The 18110-nt window shown below is 42.1% G+C and overlaps 1 protein-coding gene across 1 annotated transcript in view; it reads left to right on the forward strand.

Annotated features, from left to right (window-relative positions):
* Positions 1 to 18110, forward strand: part of LOC144688419 (rho GTPase-activating protein 39-like) — a 551921-nt gene that overhangs the window by 468196 nt on the left and 65615 nt on the right. The gene's annotated exons all lie outside the window — the stretch shown is intronic.

The raw sequence follows: 18110 nt of genomic DNA on the forward strand, positions 1-18110 counted from the left end.
GCACTTTAGAAGAGGGCTGGAGAATTCATAAGAATGCAGGCGGATCAGGACAGCCAGGTGGAGAGGCCAATGGGATTTGCAAGCCAGTGCCAGCTTGCTTCATGTTGAGGGTGTTATAAACTGCATCCATGTTGCCATCAAGGCACCATCCAAGCAATTGGCCATCTTCATTAAGAAAGTGATTCTATTCCCTCAGTGTGCAGTTAATCTGTGACTACAAGAAGTGAATCCTGCAGGTGTATGCTCACTATTCCGCCAGCAGCCAAATTGTGTATGTGCTTCGATACTCGCAGGTGCTGCACTTGTTTGTGCTAAGGGCACAAATCAAGGGATGGATCCTTGGTGAAAAAAGCTACCTTCTTCGCACATGATTGATAACGCCTGTTAGACATCTTCGTAGTGAGGTGGAAGGGAGGTTCAATGCCAGTCATGGCACAACGAGACTTAATAGAGAAAACCAAATTGGTGTGCTGAAGATGCATTCCTGCATGGGGGTGTTCTCCTGTATAACCCAGTGAAGGTGTCACAGATGTGATGTGCACAGCGCACATAGACTCACACAGAAAGGTGACAACATCAGCCTGGAGAAAGAGGAGATGACAGAAGCCTCACCTGATGACAAGGATGGGGAAGCAGAATGTGACATGGAAGGGGATCCGCAGCAACGGCCTCCTGCCAGTAAGTGTGTCATGGAAGTTAATGCATGGGAGGCAAGGGACCACCTCGTATTGACCCGCTTCCAGCTATCTGGTCACCATGAACCGACATAAAATCAACAGCCTTGTCCAATTTCTGTGGATGGAACATATTGTTGCATCTAAGAACTCTCAACGGTCATCACAGAGGCCCGCGAGCCAGCAGCCAGTGCTCTTTCAACACATGATACTTAATATCATGCATCTCTGAAGGGAAAACATCATGAGGCCCTAGTATGAACAAACGCATGCTAAATAAAGCACAAAAACATTTTAATGGGCCACTAACATTTCTTCGCCTGTGCTACCTTATTGTGTGGAAGGGAACTTCTTGAAACACTTCCGCATGCTGCAGCTAGGTGCATCCTCAACTCTGTAGATTTGGTGGAAGCAGGGTGCTACTCTCTGCCTCATGGCCGCTGTGGTGGGCATCCTCTGGCAGCCCTAGGCATGTAAGGCATTTTTTAAAAATTCGGTCGTGGGTATCGGTGTTAATTGACCTTGTTCAGAGGGCATTTCAGAGTCAACCACATTGCTGTGGGTGTGGAGCCATGTGCAAGCCAGACCAGGTAAGGACAACCTAAAGTCAATGAACCAGTTTTTATGGAAAAGTCATCATACTTTTAATTCCAGATTTTTTTTTTTACTGAATTCAAATTCCACTTTTTGCCATGGTGGGAATCGAATCCTGGGTCCTCAGAACATTACTCTGGGTCTCTGGATTACTAGTCCATTGACAATACCACCATACCACTGCCTCTATATACCAGAGCAAGAGTATCCTCTGGGACACTGCCGCTGGAGGAGTTTGGGTCGCTGGCATAGGAGCTGGGGAGCTCCTCACAACACAAAGTGCTTTGAGATGAACCCTCAAGTGTGCCAGCTTACATCTCTGCACTGGTGCAGGAGAGCCTAAAATGCCCTCGCCCATCCCTCAATGGCCTTGTCCCTTGCCACCTCTGCAACTTCCTCCAGTGCTACAACCCTCTGGATCACTGCGCTCAAGTTGTTTTATGACTCTAGTCAAGTGTGCAAAGGTTACAGTTAATTTATTATCTTTTTAAAAATATTGTAGCTCTTAACCAATAGACAAATTATTGGGCAGAATACACTTCAAAAATCCAGTATGAATGCACATCAGTCCTAACAATATAGAGGAAAATGCTTTTTTTTTTCATTGTTGCCTGACAATTCTGTCCCTTAAGACCTCTACAGCGTCATATAGAGGCAGGATTGGTCGGTGAAAGAGTTTGTATTGAACCATAAGGTCATAGTCTCATTGTGTAACTGGGCGGTGGTCTTGTTCATGCAGCCGTATGAAAATTACTTGTGTAGTTGGACAGATTTCCTGTTCAGCGGAGAATGCTGGTGGCAGCATTTGTGGTGTTCCTGTGGAGAAGCTCTTTATCCTGCCTGGAAAGGGTTAAGATATATGTGACCCATTAGTTGTGCTGTTCCTCTTACAAATCCCATTGCAGGCATAAATAGTGGATAATCAGTCATGAAACTTTAATGATGGGAGTTTTATAGATTGATTTCCTTTGTCTCTGCACAAGTGTCCTCTCTGGTTAATAGAATTTTATATTGCTGGGTGGTCTGTTAGTGAAGTGGTCAATTTTTGTTATGTTGTGCTTTGTGCTGTACTTTCATCCTCTCCTGTCCTCAGCATGACCACTAGATGCAGCTGAACTTTATTCTGGTTCCACTTTCATCTTGTGTGAAGGATCATCTGGAAAGTTTGCAAAACAACCCCAGTCATGACCTTGTGGTGTGGCTTTCAACAATGCTCCTTGTCTATGCACTCCCTTTCCATGAGCTGTTTAGTGCTTTTCCAGTTAAAATGGGGTCTCCCTTCATATTACAAAGAGTAGTTTATCTTTCGAATGCTTCTTTTGATAGGCCCTCAGATTAACAAGCCTAATGTGAATTTACTGCAAATATTTTATTTCTATAAAAATATTTTTGAATGGAAGATTCAATTTTAACAACAATTTTTAGCCTTTTGATACATGGAGAAGTTACAGACTATCCCACAGCAGTTTTAAGAGGATAAAAACATAAGGCTATCCAGCCCATTGAGCATACGTCACCAGCCAAAACAGCCGAGGCTGATCTTCCACCTCAACTCCTCTTTACCTATGTCCCTTCATTCCATTAGCATGCAAAAATCTATTGATCTGCCCTGAATATATTCAATGACTTGAGCGTCCACCGGTCTTTTAGGATAGAGAATTGAAAGATCCACAGCTCTGAGTGAGGAAATTTCTTCTCGGTCTCAGTCCTAAGTGGCTGACCCCTTATCCTGAAATATAACCCATAGTCCTTGACTGTTCAGCCAGGAGAAACATTTTCCCAGCATCTACCCTGTCAAGCCCCTTAAGGATTTTATATGATTCAATAAAACCACTTCTCATCCTTTGAAATTTGAAGTATATGTCTGGTTTACTCCGTCTTTCCTCATAGGACAAACCCTTCATTTCAGGAATCAGCCTAGTGAACCGTTGTTGCACTCCCTCCAAGAGGAGCCTATCCTTTCTTAGCCAAATACATAGCCGCCAGTATCCTGTATGTCAGTACTTTGATTTATCAACAGACTGGGCCAATGGTAATAGTTCCCTATTTTAAAATTGGAATCTATTTTGGTACATGTGCTTGGACACCTGTTGTATATGATATTTAGTCAACAGGTGGATCTGATGTGACCCACCCACAACTGTGTTTCTCATGGGTTATTGTACTGGCGTGCAGAAATGCCACTGGGAATAAAATATCTTATTCCCCTCATGAATAACGTCATCAAGGAGCTTCAAAGTGTTTGTGCTATAGAAAAAGTGCAGGTATCCATTCAAACCTCTTTTTACAATCAAAAATCTATTGTTGTTTAATACTTACCCGCATTTACAGTAAGAGATTATAAATAGAATCATACCAGCGTTGTTATGGGAATTATTTAGTATATTTGTCTCAGCATATTTTGGGAAAAGGAACATGTCAGCCAGTACTCTGTCACTGGTTGATGCATTTGATTCACCTTGAATAGTTTTCACCGGTGGTTAAATCCTTATACTTCACTCTCATGTGTGTAAATCACAAAACGCCTTTTCTGGGCATACCAACTTCTCAGAAAGAAAATCTACAGTTGTGCTGCTGAATATTTCTTTCACAGTTTAAGTGGACTGAATATTGATGTTTCACATGCCTACTGGGGCACTTCACTGAAATGTTAATGGTGATGCTGCAGTCATGAAGTTGCCGTTTAGTCCCAGTGCTTGTGAACATTTCCAACCTCTTCTTAATGAGTCAAACTTTGCCTCCAACCCAAAAAGTCGTCTTGAATTTATACACTGTCTTTCATGACCTCGGGACATCCCAAAATGCTTTCTCATCAATTAAATACTTTTCTGAGGAATGTGGTTACTGTTGTAATGGAGGCAGTAAATTTGCACACAGCAAGGCTACTCAATGTCTCAAAGCGCTTTCAAGCCAATGAAGTACCTTTGAAGTGTAGTCATTGTTGTAATGTAGGAAACGCAGCGGCCAATTTGCACACTACAAACTCCCACACACACCAATGTGATGATGTCCAGATCATCAGTTTTTTAGTTATGTTGTTTGAGGGATGAATGTTGGCCAGGACATTAGGAATAACTCCCCTGCACTTTGAAATAGTGCTATGGGATACTTTACGTCCACCTGAGACACATACCCTTGATTTAAAGTTTCATCAGAAGACGGCACCTCTGACAGTGCAACACTCCCTCAGTACTGCACTGGAGTGTTGGCCTGGATTTTGTGCTCATGTGTCTGGAGTGGGTCTTGAACTCCTGACTCAAGAGGCAAGAGTGCAACTCTGAGCAATGGCTGACTACCAATGCCAGCAAAAAAGCAGACTTGTGTGGCCTGTGCCTGCTATCATGGCAACTCAGCTGCAATCTCTGTCTACCTTTCCACCTATCTACTTAGGCTAATTCCAGTGGTGCACAATTGTGGCATTTAGTTCTCCTCTGACCCGACTTCTTCACGTCTATTCTGTCTCAAAAATCTCATTAATCCGCCTCCAGAATATAACCTTCTGCCTTTTGCACCATTACAGAAATCCGATCCAAATTATTATTACCTTAAGTGTCAGCTGCTAACTTCATAAAGCTCAGATACTCCACACCTTTCAACCACATGTTTTGCTATATAAAGCCCTCCCCTTCTATTGCAGATTACTTTGGAAACTTCACTTGCTGCTGCTCTCCAGTGTATCAGTTACAGAAGCTGTGCCGTCTTTTTCAAATCCCTTCATCACTTTCCTTCAGTTCTTCTGACCTTCCCTATTTGCAGGTCTTGGCTACATCCTCTGATCCTCGGACTCAGGTTTACTCTGTTCCCTGCTGCACAGTCAGAGATTGATCCCGAAGTCTCAGTGCCCCAACCCCCTGAAATTCTCTTGCATAACCACTTTGCCTTGTCGCCTCTATCTCTGCCTTCAACAGTATCTTAGAAATTCATGACTTTATCTCCCTCCTGCACACCCACCCCCAATGTCTCCTTTTGTCCACTATGCAAATAAAAGTTGTAGTCATTGAAACCCAACTGATGACTTTATTACCCGTGACACCCTGGTCCACTCCTCCATCACCCCCTACACCTCAACCCCCTTCACGGCACCTTCCTATGCAACCGCAGAAGATGCAACACCGGCCCCTTTACTTCCCCTCTCCTCACCGTCCAAGGGCCCAAACACTCATTTCAAGTGAAGCAGCATTTCACTTGCACTTCCCTCAACTTAGTCTACTGCATTCGTTGCTCTCCTCTACATTGGAGAGACCAAACGCAGACTGGGTGACCGCTTTGCAGAACACCTTTGGTCTGTCCGCAAGCATTACCCAGACCTTCCTGTCGCTTGCCATTTCAACACTCCACCCTGCTCTCATGTCCACATGTCCATCCTTGTCCTGCTGCCTTGTTCCAGTGAAGCTCAACGCAAACTGGAAGAACAGCACCTCATCTTCTGACTAGGCACTTTACAGCCTTCCGGACTGAATATTGAGTTCAACAATTTTAGATCATGAACTCTCTCCTCCATCCCCACCCCTTTTCCAATTTTCCCCCTCCTTTTTGTTTTTTCCAATAATTTATATAGATTTTTCTTTTCCCACCTATTTCCATTATTTTAAAATGTATTTCCATCCATTGTTTTATCTCTACCTTTTAGCCTTTTTCGATTCCTTCACCCCACCCCACCCCCACCCGGGCTATCTGCACCTTGCTCGTCCTGCTTTCTACCCTTAATTAGCACACTCCTTTAGATAATATCACCACCTTCAACACCTCTTTGTCCTTTTGCCTGTGACATCTTTTGGGTATCTCCATCTATCACTGGCCCTCTATCTAGCTCTTCTTGTCCCACGCCCCCCCCACCTCCCCCAAACCAGCTTATATTTCACCTCTTTTCTATTTTTCCTTAGTTCTGTTGAAGAGTCATGTGGACTCGAAACGTTAACTGTGCTCCTCTCCACAGATGCTGCCAGACCTGCTGAGTTTTTCCAGGTATTTTTGTTTTTGTTTTGGATTTCCAGCATCCGCAGTTTTTTGCTTTTATATTATGATGACTTTATCACTTTGGAGCCCTCTGATCAGACTAATTATTGTGGTGGTAATGAGCTCATTTGTTTTTTACAATGACGTGATTTTTTTTTTAAAAAAAGCCTTCCTGATGCAGGTGTGTGGAAATGAGCTGTAGAGAAGGGTTGAGCACTTTAGCATTTTCCTCTATAAGTAACTGCTGTGTGATGGTAGTCTCCTCCAGAACTTGGGATCAGGCATTCTCTGCTGTCCATATGTGGGATATTTTGTTAGGATCCCTCACAGTTACCTCCCTCCAAAGTTTGACATTTTAGAATAGATTAAGATCGGAACTAAAATCAGGGCCATCCAACACATGGTCTGATATATTCCCAGTGTTTTGACAGAAATTTTGAAATCTTTCGCACAGGGTTTTTTGTTGTCAAGTGTTCCATTGAGAATGAAAAGGATGCATCAATCTGAGCCAGATCTAGAGAGGACAACGCCCATCTCGTTTACTTAATCTCTGCGCTAATTTTTAAGCTGAGGAAAAGCCCTGATGCTCTGTGTCTTCATTGATCTCTTTTCATATTAGTTGAGTTGTAGCCTGAAGTGCACTCTTGAGCATTCTGCAGTTCACTCATCATCTCTTTGGAATAGGCTGTAGCCATTGTGGCTAGAGAATAATTGCTATTGTTAAGCAACTTATTTTTAATTAGAAAATTTTTAATGATCTCTTCCTTCTATGTTAAATTAAATTCATTCAGAAGCACCACAATGGTGAGTAATCATGGGTAATCAATGGTCAAATGTGATTTTATTTAGTTTATTTGGGACTTGACTCAATCAATGCCTTATCAATGCCTTATCAATACCTTATCATTTGTTAAGTGCAATGTAGATACAACAGCTCCTGTTCATTCAGTTGGTTCAAATAAGCCTGAAGATTCTCTTCAAACCCTGGTTGTATTGGGAGAAAACTGGATGTGGAAAATGAGGTGAAGGAGTAATCCAACTAAAATGAAAAGTGAGTTTTAAGAGCTCCTCTCCACGTTGTATCTTAGAATAAAGCAATAGAATTTTGCAGCATAGGTCATTCACCCATCATATCTATGCTAGCTGTTTGAAAGAGTGTCAGTTTGTTCCCATATCCTTGTTAAATTTTACCTTTTCAAGTACTTACCTACTTCCCCGTTTTGAAAAGATTTTGCATTCTGTTCCCACCACCATTTCTGATGGGCCATTCCACATTTTAACAAATCCTCTGCATTAAAATAATTTAAACTTCCCCTGCAGTCTTTCAGTGAGTAAATATATGCCTTTTAGTTTCTGGCACACAGATTAGTGGAAATTGTTTATCCCAATTTATTTGATCAAAACCACCTGTAATTTTTGAACATCGCCATTAAATCTTTTTTTGTTCAAGTGAAAAGAGATATTACTTGGGATTTCCTCCATTCTGATCAAGTCTCCCAATGTCCTTTTTAAAGGGGTGGAGTATCTGCCTCTTGGGAGCATCTTCATTGCTGTTCCTCTCAATACCAGGTCTGAAGAGTGTGTCACAACCACTCTGCTAGACATGGCTGGCAAAATAATAGTGTGTTAGCCTCTTGCGACTCAGTTTACCAGGATAGTAGTAGCCTCTTAAGTTGTTGCTTTGTGTGGGGGGGGTGTTGTGTTTTCCACTTCAACGCTAGGGGGATATTTCCCTTGCCTATTTGAAAATGAAATCCTGTTGCACTCTTTGCTCCATGTCCATGCTTTTGTATGTTTGCGCAGTTGTTAAACATTACCTTTTGCAGTTAAACTTCATTGGGTAACTTGCTTCTAAACAGAAGTTCTATACGTGTAAGTTCTGCACAAGCACACAACACAAAGAGTAATGCCGTAGATATCAAATTTGAAAGTCTTGCTTGCAAGTCCTAGAATAATAAAGCTGTGGCAGTGTTCAATGCTGTGTGGGTGGTTCTTTCACATTCTGAAGCATTCCTCTTGAGTGCACTGTGTAGATTTGTATCTTTAATTGTTCTACTGTGTATCCTGAAATGATTAGATAAAAGGGAATGAGGTTCAGTTGTCCCAATAGTCGGCAGGAAATGAAGTCAGAGAGTTCCTCTCTGAATCACCATCTTGTACTCCTGATTTATTGCAGCTAAGAGCTCATCTCTGACCTCTATTAAAGGAAGCCTGATTAACAAAATGAAAGATTAGTAAAAGCAGAGCGATATTACCAAAAATAAAACATTTTTCCTGTCACTTCCTCAGCTCCTCAATATAGCCTGCAAAAACAAAAACTAGTGAGCTAAGTCCCATGCAGGCATTACCCTTGTGCTCACTGACTGGTTAGGGACCAGGAACTTGTTGTTTAAAGTAGACAAAATTTGAGATCCAGGCACTTAGAGAATAAAACCACAAGATTCCACAGTTTTTGAACAAACAAAATAAACTTCACTATACAACATCAGAAAAGTAAAACAATGTATAATTTCTATCTAATACTCTAGCATTCAGGATTAATATGAGGTGCATGTGAATTAATAGGCAAACTGTGGTTGAACACATCACCCTGCACAATATATGGCAGACGCAACCAAGACACATCCCACCCAGAGGTCAGTATCCAGTATAAATTTAAACAGTCACATTAAAACTCTACCTCCCTCACAAGGGATTCTAAGCCTTCACTTTCAAAGATCTAGCCTCTGAATTCCGGAGTTTGCACTCCAGCACTGACTCGTGTGCATAACTCCAGCTCTTCAGCTGTGTCGAGCAGAACACCATTGTTCCGAAGTGTTACCTTTGCTCCGACGGCCCATGGCACGGAGTCAGCAACCTTGGACTGCCTTTTGAGCTGGCCGGGGTTTCTTTTGAGCCTTCTACTTGGCAGCCTGCCAACTGCAGCACTTTTGCTGCTAGGAGCCTCTTTCTTTGCTCCTCTCCCCAGTGGTTTCTCTCCCTGGTGGTTCCTCCCGATGATCCCTTCCTCCCGGTGGTCTTTCTTTCTGGGACCTCTTCCTGGGTTCCCTTCCTTGGTCCTGGGACCCCCCCATGCTTCAGCACCCAAACCTGGGTCTCGTGATCCTTGTTTTCGTGCCCCGCAGGTGCACTCCTGATGGCCGGGCCCTTAACTTAAGAAAAACAAATTAGAACAGAGCATGCGCAGCCTGTCAGCTGACTGCCGATGCACATGCCTAGAACTCTTAGATCTGCAGGGAAATTGAGACCTCCACCCGGGACCAGGTAAGTTCCTATTTCTTAACACTGACCTACATTAGGCCCTGGTCATAGGTCTTAATTTTAAAATTCTTAGCCTTTGTTTTCAACTCTCTCCATGGCCTGACCCCTCCCTATCTCTGAAATCTCCTTCAGTCCCACAACCCTCTGATATCTGTGTTCCTCTAATTCTGGCTTGGTGTGCATTCTCAATTATAATTGCTCCACCATTGGTGGCTGTGCCTAGAGTTGTCTGGGCCCAAAGCTCTGGAATTTCCTATATACACCTCTCCAGCTCTTTTCTGTGTTTTCCTCCTTTCCAAGACACTCCTTAAAATCTGCCTCCGTGACCAAACCTTTGGTCATTTGACCTAATGACCCAGATCTTCCGGTCTCCGGAAGAGAAGTTTCAACTTGCAATAGTTCCCCTGCATCTGTAGCCCTCCATAAAATGTTTCTGACTCCCCTCCGACCCTCCACACCCTGCCACCCTACCCACTTGCTCATTTGCACTCATTCACTAACACGCTGAAAAGCTATTTAAATGTCCCAAAGCTTTTCAGTGTGTTAATCAATGAAGGCTCACCAAAATATGGCAGCTAGTCCCTTTAAAAAGGGGTGTGATTTGGCTCCCCCTGACTGTCCTGCATTATGTAAGAGGATTCCCAAAATAGGTTACTACGCATTTCTGAAGAGGCCTAGTTCGGAAGCCTGGACTAGAAATGTGGATATCCATCATGGTGTACATGGAAACAGGATTGGATTGGCAATCTCACACTGATTGCCACCCCTTTGGCCCACGATCTCCAGTGAAAATCAGTTGGCATTCCTGGAAATTGCCAGAAAGTTGATAGTGGCTGCAATAATTGACCTTCATTCCAACAGTATTACCCCTCTCGGTTTAAAAACTTTTAACCTGATTCTGTCTTTAGTGACACGAGAGCGAAGTTGGTTTTGTGCCTGGTTAGCTCTACAGAAATCTTTATCACATTGCCCAGTTAGAATGGAGTGTTGTCGCTGCACTAACATTTGCTTAACGCAGATGTGCAAATGGGACAGGTTACCACAGTGAAGTGCGACATCAAAGGAAATAGGCTCCTCAAACCATAACACCACTGATCTGGTGCGTTGAGATCTGCCTTTGAATTTGTAAATGCACTTTCTTCACATGTCTCTGGGATGTTGTAGATTAATTCCTTTAATCTGTAAATGGGTGATTTGTTTTGGAAGCTGTGCCGCTGATAGTCTTTCTATGTACATCAATGTGTAATTTACCAGGATGCAACAAAAACACAGTCGTCTTGAACCAACTTTTGTTGCATCTCTCAGTTATGGTTTGTTACTGAGAAATTAAAAAAAGAAAGACTTGCATTTAAATAGCGTCTTTCACAACCACAGGATGTCCCAAAGTGTTTTACAACCAATTAAATACTTTTGAATTGAAGTCACTGTTGTAATGTAGGAAACAGTGACAGCCAATTTGTGCACAGCAAGCTCCCACAACAGCAATGTGATTATGACCAGATGATCGATCTCTCTCTCATTAAAAACAGAAAGTGCTGGAAAAACTCAGCAGGTCTGGCAGCATCTGTGGAGAGGATAGAGAAACAGGGTTAACGTTTCGAGTTCAGTGTGACTCTTCTTGGAATGAAAAGTAGTTGTAGTTCCAAAGAGGAGTCATATTGAACTCAAAACTGGTTCTCACTCCTCTCCACAGATGCTGCCAGGCTGGCTGAGTTTTTCTGTTTTTATTTCAGATTGATGGCATCTGCAGTATTTTGCTTTTGTCTATTTTTGTGGTGTTGTTTGTGGGATAAAAATATTGGACAGGACACCAAGAATAACTCCCCTGCCCTTTTCAAAATAGTGCCATGGGAGACCTGAGAGAATGGGGGCCTGAAAGAAGGCACTTCCAACAGTACTGCACTAGAATGCCAGCTTTGATTTTTGTGCACAAGTGCTGGAGACTTGAACCCAGAACCTTCTGACTCCAGTGCTACCAATTGAACCATGGCTGACACTGACAAAGTTGGTTCTGTTTAGGTGATATTCATTGCTCCTAATTTTTTAGGTTGCGTTTCCAAACATTATCTCTCTCTCTTCGATTATCTCTTGCATCTCAGTTGAAATTCCAGTGGTAATACTGAGAAAGTGCCAGGAGTATTACAAGTAAAACGGATGAGTTAAGGGTGAGGATTGATACGTGGAATTGTGATATAGTAGCCATCACTGAGACGTGGTTGAGGGAGGGGCAGGATTGGCAGCTCAACATTCCGGGATATAGAATCTTCAGGAAAGACAGGGGAGGGGGGTAAAAGAAGAGGAGGCATTGCATTATTAGTTAAGGAGTCAGTTACCGCAGTAAGGAGAGATGATATTAGGTAGGTAGGTCAGGTGTTTTTCACGTGTCGGTGCAGACTCGATGGGCTGAAGGACCTTTTCTGCACTGTGAGATTCTGTGAAGTGTGGATTGTTCTTTGGATGATACGCTTGTGATGGATTGGAGATTAGTCCGACTTCAGTTTATAAAATACTCCATTTTAACATTTCTTTCTAGATTTTCTTTCTGTTGTATTGTAAAGGGAGATTCCACTTTCAAAATAGTGTCTGCAACTGCAATCTGCGTAAATGGCTTTTGCTCTTTTAGCTCTGCTAAATTGAAGAATATAACCGGAAAGCCACTCAAAAGTGTGCAGTTGATCTTGTTTATCGCAGTGCATACCTCTGTTAACAATCACAAAGGACACCCAAGCGCAGGAAGCTAAAGCTTGATAAAACTGATGTACATAGAATTGCTTAACATCATAGGCAGTCATCTTTAAATAACTTTAATCCATTTCTTGGTTCCATTGTTTGAGGAAAGTTCCACCTGTATCTCATAACTGGCTTTTAAAAGGTGGGACTGTATTTTGAAGGGTTTTCCTGGATGTAAGAATCTCTTGACACTTTTCATGGGCCATTGTTAATGGTTTGGACCTAACAGAAATGTTGAATGTTGGCCTTCTACCCCTAAGTCTCATGATCCATAATTTAATCTTCTTTCAAGAGCCTGATGTGACTAATGTAAAAATATTCCAGCAGTGATATGACTACGTAATAGGAATCTTACATGTACTTTATGGATAATTACTAAGTGTTGTTTGCCACGCTACCCCAGATTACTTGGCGTACAAGCTTGTCAGTTAATTTTATTGGGAGGTGTGAATGTGCCTCTGGAAGCTGGCTTTTGTGTTCAACACAAGAAAAAGTGTGTCAGGAGAAATCCAAGTTTCAAATGTTAAATCACGATCCCACCTGCTGTTTAAGGCGATATTAAATGTCTCATGAAGCAGGATGTTCCAGCTTATGTTCTCTCTTCAACCAGCTCCATCATTGGAAAAAAAAGATTAACTCGTCAATCATCTTTTTGCATTTTTTGAACTGTTGTTGGCAGTGTGTGGCTGCCACATTTGCCTACATAACAGTGATTCCGTTCCAAAAGGAATTGATTTTGTTAAACTACTTGGAGGCATTTTGAAATCTGGCAAGGTTCTATGTAAATGTTACCCTTATTACATAAAGCTCACAGAACTGGCAGTGAATCTGCATCTCAGCTTCTTACAGTGTTAACATTTGCACTCCCCCTCGTAGAGTGGTCTTGCTAGTGAGCATACCTCTGTATTTACCCTCTGTCTTCATGCACTCATCCTACTAGTAGTGTCTACTATTATGAAACATGGATTATTCTGTTCCGCCCCAGCCTGTGACCTCTTGGTTGAAAGTACTTTTACTCCACTGTTAAGAACAGTCCATTTCCTATGTAAAAGACCAGAATTTCCCATTATGGACCCATTATGTGGCCATAGCTTGAACACATGCACAAATGGAATGTGATTTATTCTTTCTTTAATGATTTGTATGTGCCTGAAGCCCTGGCCTGCTCTCACTGGGTCTTTTGCACTCCTGAGTTCTCTGCTTGCTACCTCCCATTTTCTCTGGTATACCCATGCCCCAGGACTGCTCCTGATACCAATGGTGCATCAGTGGACCTGGTTCAGTCAGTTCCACTCATGTTTCTTGAGGTAAGCAGCCCACTTATTACTTTTGCAGGAGGAGAGGGAAAGGTTCACAGTAGAAAGAATTGATATTCCTGTTTGAATCTCTGGATCTGCCTCCAGCTTTCCATGAAGATGATAGTGTGTATGAGATATATAGGTGATTTTTTTTAAATAAAAAGGATAGAGATACATTTGGGAAGAGGCAAGGGGGGGTTCTTGGTTTGGTTGGTATGTTAAAATTTTAAAAATCTTGAACCTGCTCACTTCCAGTTTTAACAGGCAGCACAGGGACCAACCTGATCCCAGGACCCAGGGGTTTGCTGTAGGGGTGAACTAATTTAAATATTTTAAAAATGAGGTCATGTGCCTCAGAGATTTTATTTCTTCCAGCTGCAGGGCGCCTGTCATTCCCCATCGGACAATCAGGCTGATTTCCAGTCAGGGAATGTCCAGGAAGCTCAGACACTCCCACCTCCCTCTCCTCCCCTCCCATCACCCCAGGTTGGAACTCCCACCCTGGTAAATACTTGGGAGGGGTGGGGGCTGGGGGAGGGGGTTGCGTTATGGAGGGAAAGCATGTGGAAAGCGTACAATACATCACATGTATAGGAAGAAAGAGATGGAATGATTTTTTAAAAAATATTTGCGGGGATATAGAGAGGGCACAAAAATGAGACGTTACACAAAGGGTGAGTGTGAAAAGGAAACAAATATAAAGTGAGTCAAAGAATCAGTGTGTGAAATGGAAAGAGGGACGTTTACAGCAAGGGACCATTTTTTGGTTTCATTTGTGAATACTGCCACAGGAATTTTGACATAGGTCTCCAACTCAAACTGTGTGTGTCTTAGAACTCCAGTTATGCAGAGAAGCTCTATAGTGGAGGTGTCCAAGTTTTGAGTTTTTCTGACCCACTTGTGACTGATCCTGTGCATCAGTCTTGTCAAAGATACTCATTTCAGACCATCTTTGTCGGTTTTCAGGATGAACAATTTAACTAGCTGCCTTCAGATGCTCAGATTGCGTCATTCTGATTTGGATGAGGGAGGCTTGAATGAGGCAAAAGAAGAGCTTAGTTTCATCGTTGACATTTTTTTGGTGAACAGGTGTCGAAGTTCGTAGACTAATCCATGTAGTTGAGCAAGTAAATATAGGGGCATGAAGAATAAGCTGTAAATAGTAACCAATCAACTGGAAATTCCAAGCATAGAAGCAGAACTATTTGAGACCACCTTATGCGATTGGAAGATTTTTTTTAAGAGCTTGTGCTAGGAAGCAGTGATTCACTTTCTCAAATTCTATTTGCTCATTTTTTTTCAACCAATTTTCCTCACTACCCTTTAAACCATTATTATTTTTTGTGCAATTGAGCACTTCTGTACCTGGTCCAAGTGGCCAATCTTCTGTGTGCCTTTGGACAGTGAGTCTCAGCAAGCTCACTAACTTGCCATTGCCATTGCAATTTTACCCATGGGAAATCAATAATGATTCCCATCTTTGTTGTCTTTCAAAGAGTAATACATTTATTAAGTAGCAGAAAGACATTGCAGTACTTCCATTCTAATCCTTCAGCTACCCTTGATGTTTCTGCTCTGACTTGCCTTAGTGCCGTTCTCATGTGCTCCTTTTTATTGCAAACAAACTGAGTTAAGCAACTAGGTAATTACAGCCTTTCTTGTGAGTGAAGAGGCTTCATTTTAAAAAGGATGAAACCTGCACTGTGAAGGCTGAGATATACAATGCCTGTGTCCTAGCCACACTCACCTGCTGTGAAACAAAGAAGCAGTGCTGAGTCTAGAACCACTAATGGGACAAAGAGGGCTGGACAATGGAGACCGAGTCAAGGGAACGTTTCCTTGGTAAAAATAAAGACAATAGCTGAGGCTCTGGTTTCTGTACTCAGTCTTATCAAGATCATCAGTGTATTATGTGAAACTTTAACATCAACTGCAAAAGCCTATTGTATCTGCTGAAGTTTCATCTCCCCCATGTAAAGACAATGGCTTGCACTGGATGTAAAACCGTGTATTGACTTGGAGAGATCATCAGCACGATGTCTTTTTTCCCTCTTTTGTAACTAACTTTCAAAGCGTCCCTTGAATTAACCAGCTTGGGAGAGGAGAGTGGGTGGGGGAGGGAGGAGCAGAGCTTCCTTGTTGATGGTGGGAGACCATCTGTTCCTTTCCAATTCTAAATCAGAACCGGCCACAGATGTCTTGCTACACTTTCCCTGATATCTCTGCCAATGCAAGCATTGAATTTATAATTGGATATTGGACCTAATTTTTGATTTTGAAAATCTGAATTTTATGATGATTTTTAGATGACATTTGATTTTGAAGTACTCGGGCGGGGGTTAGCTTAAAAAATAATCTTTCAAGAAGATTTAATTGTTTAATCCCATTGTTGCTATTTCATGTTCGGAAAGTAGAATTAGCTACTTCGAACCTTAGTATAGGGCCAATGCACCCTCCCCAAGTAAGTAATGAATGAATGAGGCTCAGTTATATGTATTCCTGAAAAAAATTGTTTAAACTAACACTTACAGTTCTGGCATTTAAGCTAGAGTGAGGGTTAGCAAATATTTATCTCTGCTCTAACTTTCCTTTTGTTTCTGTAATTTTCCAGACACCCTTGCGTGACTACGAGAAACTAACTTTTTCCTAGAATATTCAATATAATGTTTTCTAGAATATTCAATGTAATGTATATCAGGAGCAAACGATGGTTGCATCAATGTGTCTTTCCATGTGAAAGCATCAAGGTACTTTAACGGATGATGCAAACATCCAAATATAAATCGGTTGGTACTCATAATGCTTGACTTGACGGGAAATGAATTAGATAAGGTACAGAAAAAAAGGAATCTCAGGATCTTGTGGGACAGTGACTACAAGATGATCAGGTTTGACGTGATTTGCATCCTGAGCTACTAAAGACTGGGAGCCAGATATATAATTTTTTTGAAAGGACAACCAAGGAATTGACAGAGCGGCTTAAACAAATTGAATGAGGAACGTTATTTAGTCATTAGAGGATAACCTTTGCAGACATATTTCTAAAGATTGTATAAATATTTAGCAAGCATAAACTAAACACAGATCTAAATGGGTTAACAGATGGTTCAGAAGTGAAAGACAAGAACAATCCCATCAAATCCTGCAGCGTGAAAGGTGAAGGAGACATACTTTTAAAAAAAAGACTTGCCTTTATATATTTACTTTTCATGACCACCAGATGTCTCAAAGTGTCATCGCTGTTATAATGTAGGAAATGCGGCAGCCAATTTGGGTACTGCAAACTCCCACAGGCAGCAGAATGATAATATGAACATACATACAAACTAGAAGCAAGAATAGGCCACTATGCCCTTCAAGCCTGCTCCACCATTCAGTAAGATCATGACTGATCTGACTGTAACCTCCCACCTACTTCCCAGTAACCTTTCACTCCATTGTTTATCAAGAATCTGTCTATCTCTGCTTTGAAAACGTTCAAAAACTCTGCTTTCACTGCTTTATAATTATCAGGTAATCTGATATGGTGATGCTGATTGAGATATAAATGTTGGTCAGGACTCTGGGATTAACTCGTCTTTTCCTCTTTGAAATAATGGCTTGGAATCTTTTACATCCACTCATGCAGGCAGATGAGACCTTGGTTTAATGTCTCACCCAAAAGATGGTATCTGCAACAGTACAGCACTCTAACTCAGTTCTGCACTGGAGTGTCAGCCTTGATTTTTATGCTCAAGCTCTGGAGCAGGACTCGAACCATGAACTTTGTGACTTTAAGACGAGAGTGCTACCAACTGACACATGGCTGACAGTAATGGATAAAAAAAAACATGGGGAAATATGTCAAAATATGTTGGCAGAGCAGCAAAGAGGAAGAGAGCCTAGCTTGACTATACAAATAAAACAGAAATTCTTTCAGTAATGTAACTGGAAAAGAACACTCAATGAGGCGATATTAATGAGGCAAAAAGCAAGGCTTCTATTTCTCTAGTGCTTCACAACCTCAGGATGTCACCAAGTGTTTTACAGGCAATGAAGTACTTTGAAGTGTAATCACTGCTTTGATATGGGGAAAAAAACGAAGGACCACAAGATAATTAATGTACTAAATTATTACTTTCCCCAAATAGTCAATGGAGAAGCTGGAATTTTCCGGCCCCATTGGCGTGGACCGCCATGGTGGGCAGGCGGGGACAATATGACAAGAAGGCCAAAATCGGTGTCATGCCATTGTGAAACCAGTTTGTGATCGTCTGTTCCACCCGTCAATGGCGGGCCGTGTTTCCCGCTGGTGCACGTCAGAACCCTAATTTCAATGCTTTAGCATCTCATTATAAGCCCTGCTTGCCTGAATCATCCTCCCCACACTGGATCATCCGGGCACATCGGCATGATTGCACGCCTGGGTTGCAAGCACTGAGAAACGTGTGCATGGCTGCGGTTTAAATATGGTGCCTGACATGAGGAAATAGTGAGGTAACAGTGTGGTGGGAAAATCGGAGGTTGTGCCAGCGAGGCGGTGTGTTTCCTGTGACTGCATAATTAATGAGGTGGGAATGGGACGATACAACATGAAAACCTGCCATTGCGGCCAATG

This window comes from Cetorhinus maximus, chromosome 13 (assembly GCF_964194155.1).
Source record: "Cetorhinus maximus chromosome 13, sCetMax3.hap1.1, whole genome shotgun sequence".
NCBI classification, from domain to species: Eukaryota; Metazoa; Chordata; class Chondrichthyes; order Lamniformes; family Cetorhinidae; genus Cetorhinus; species Cetorhinus maximus.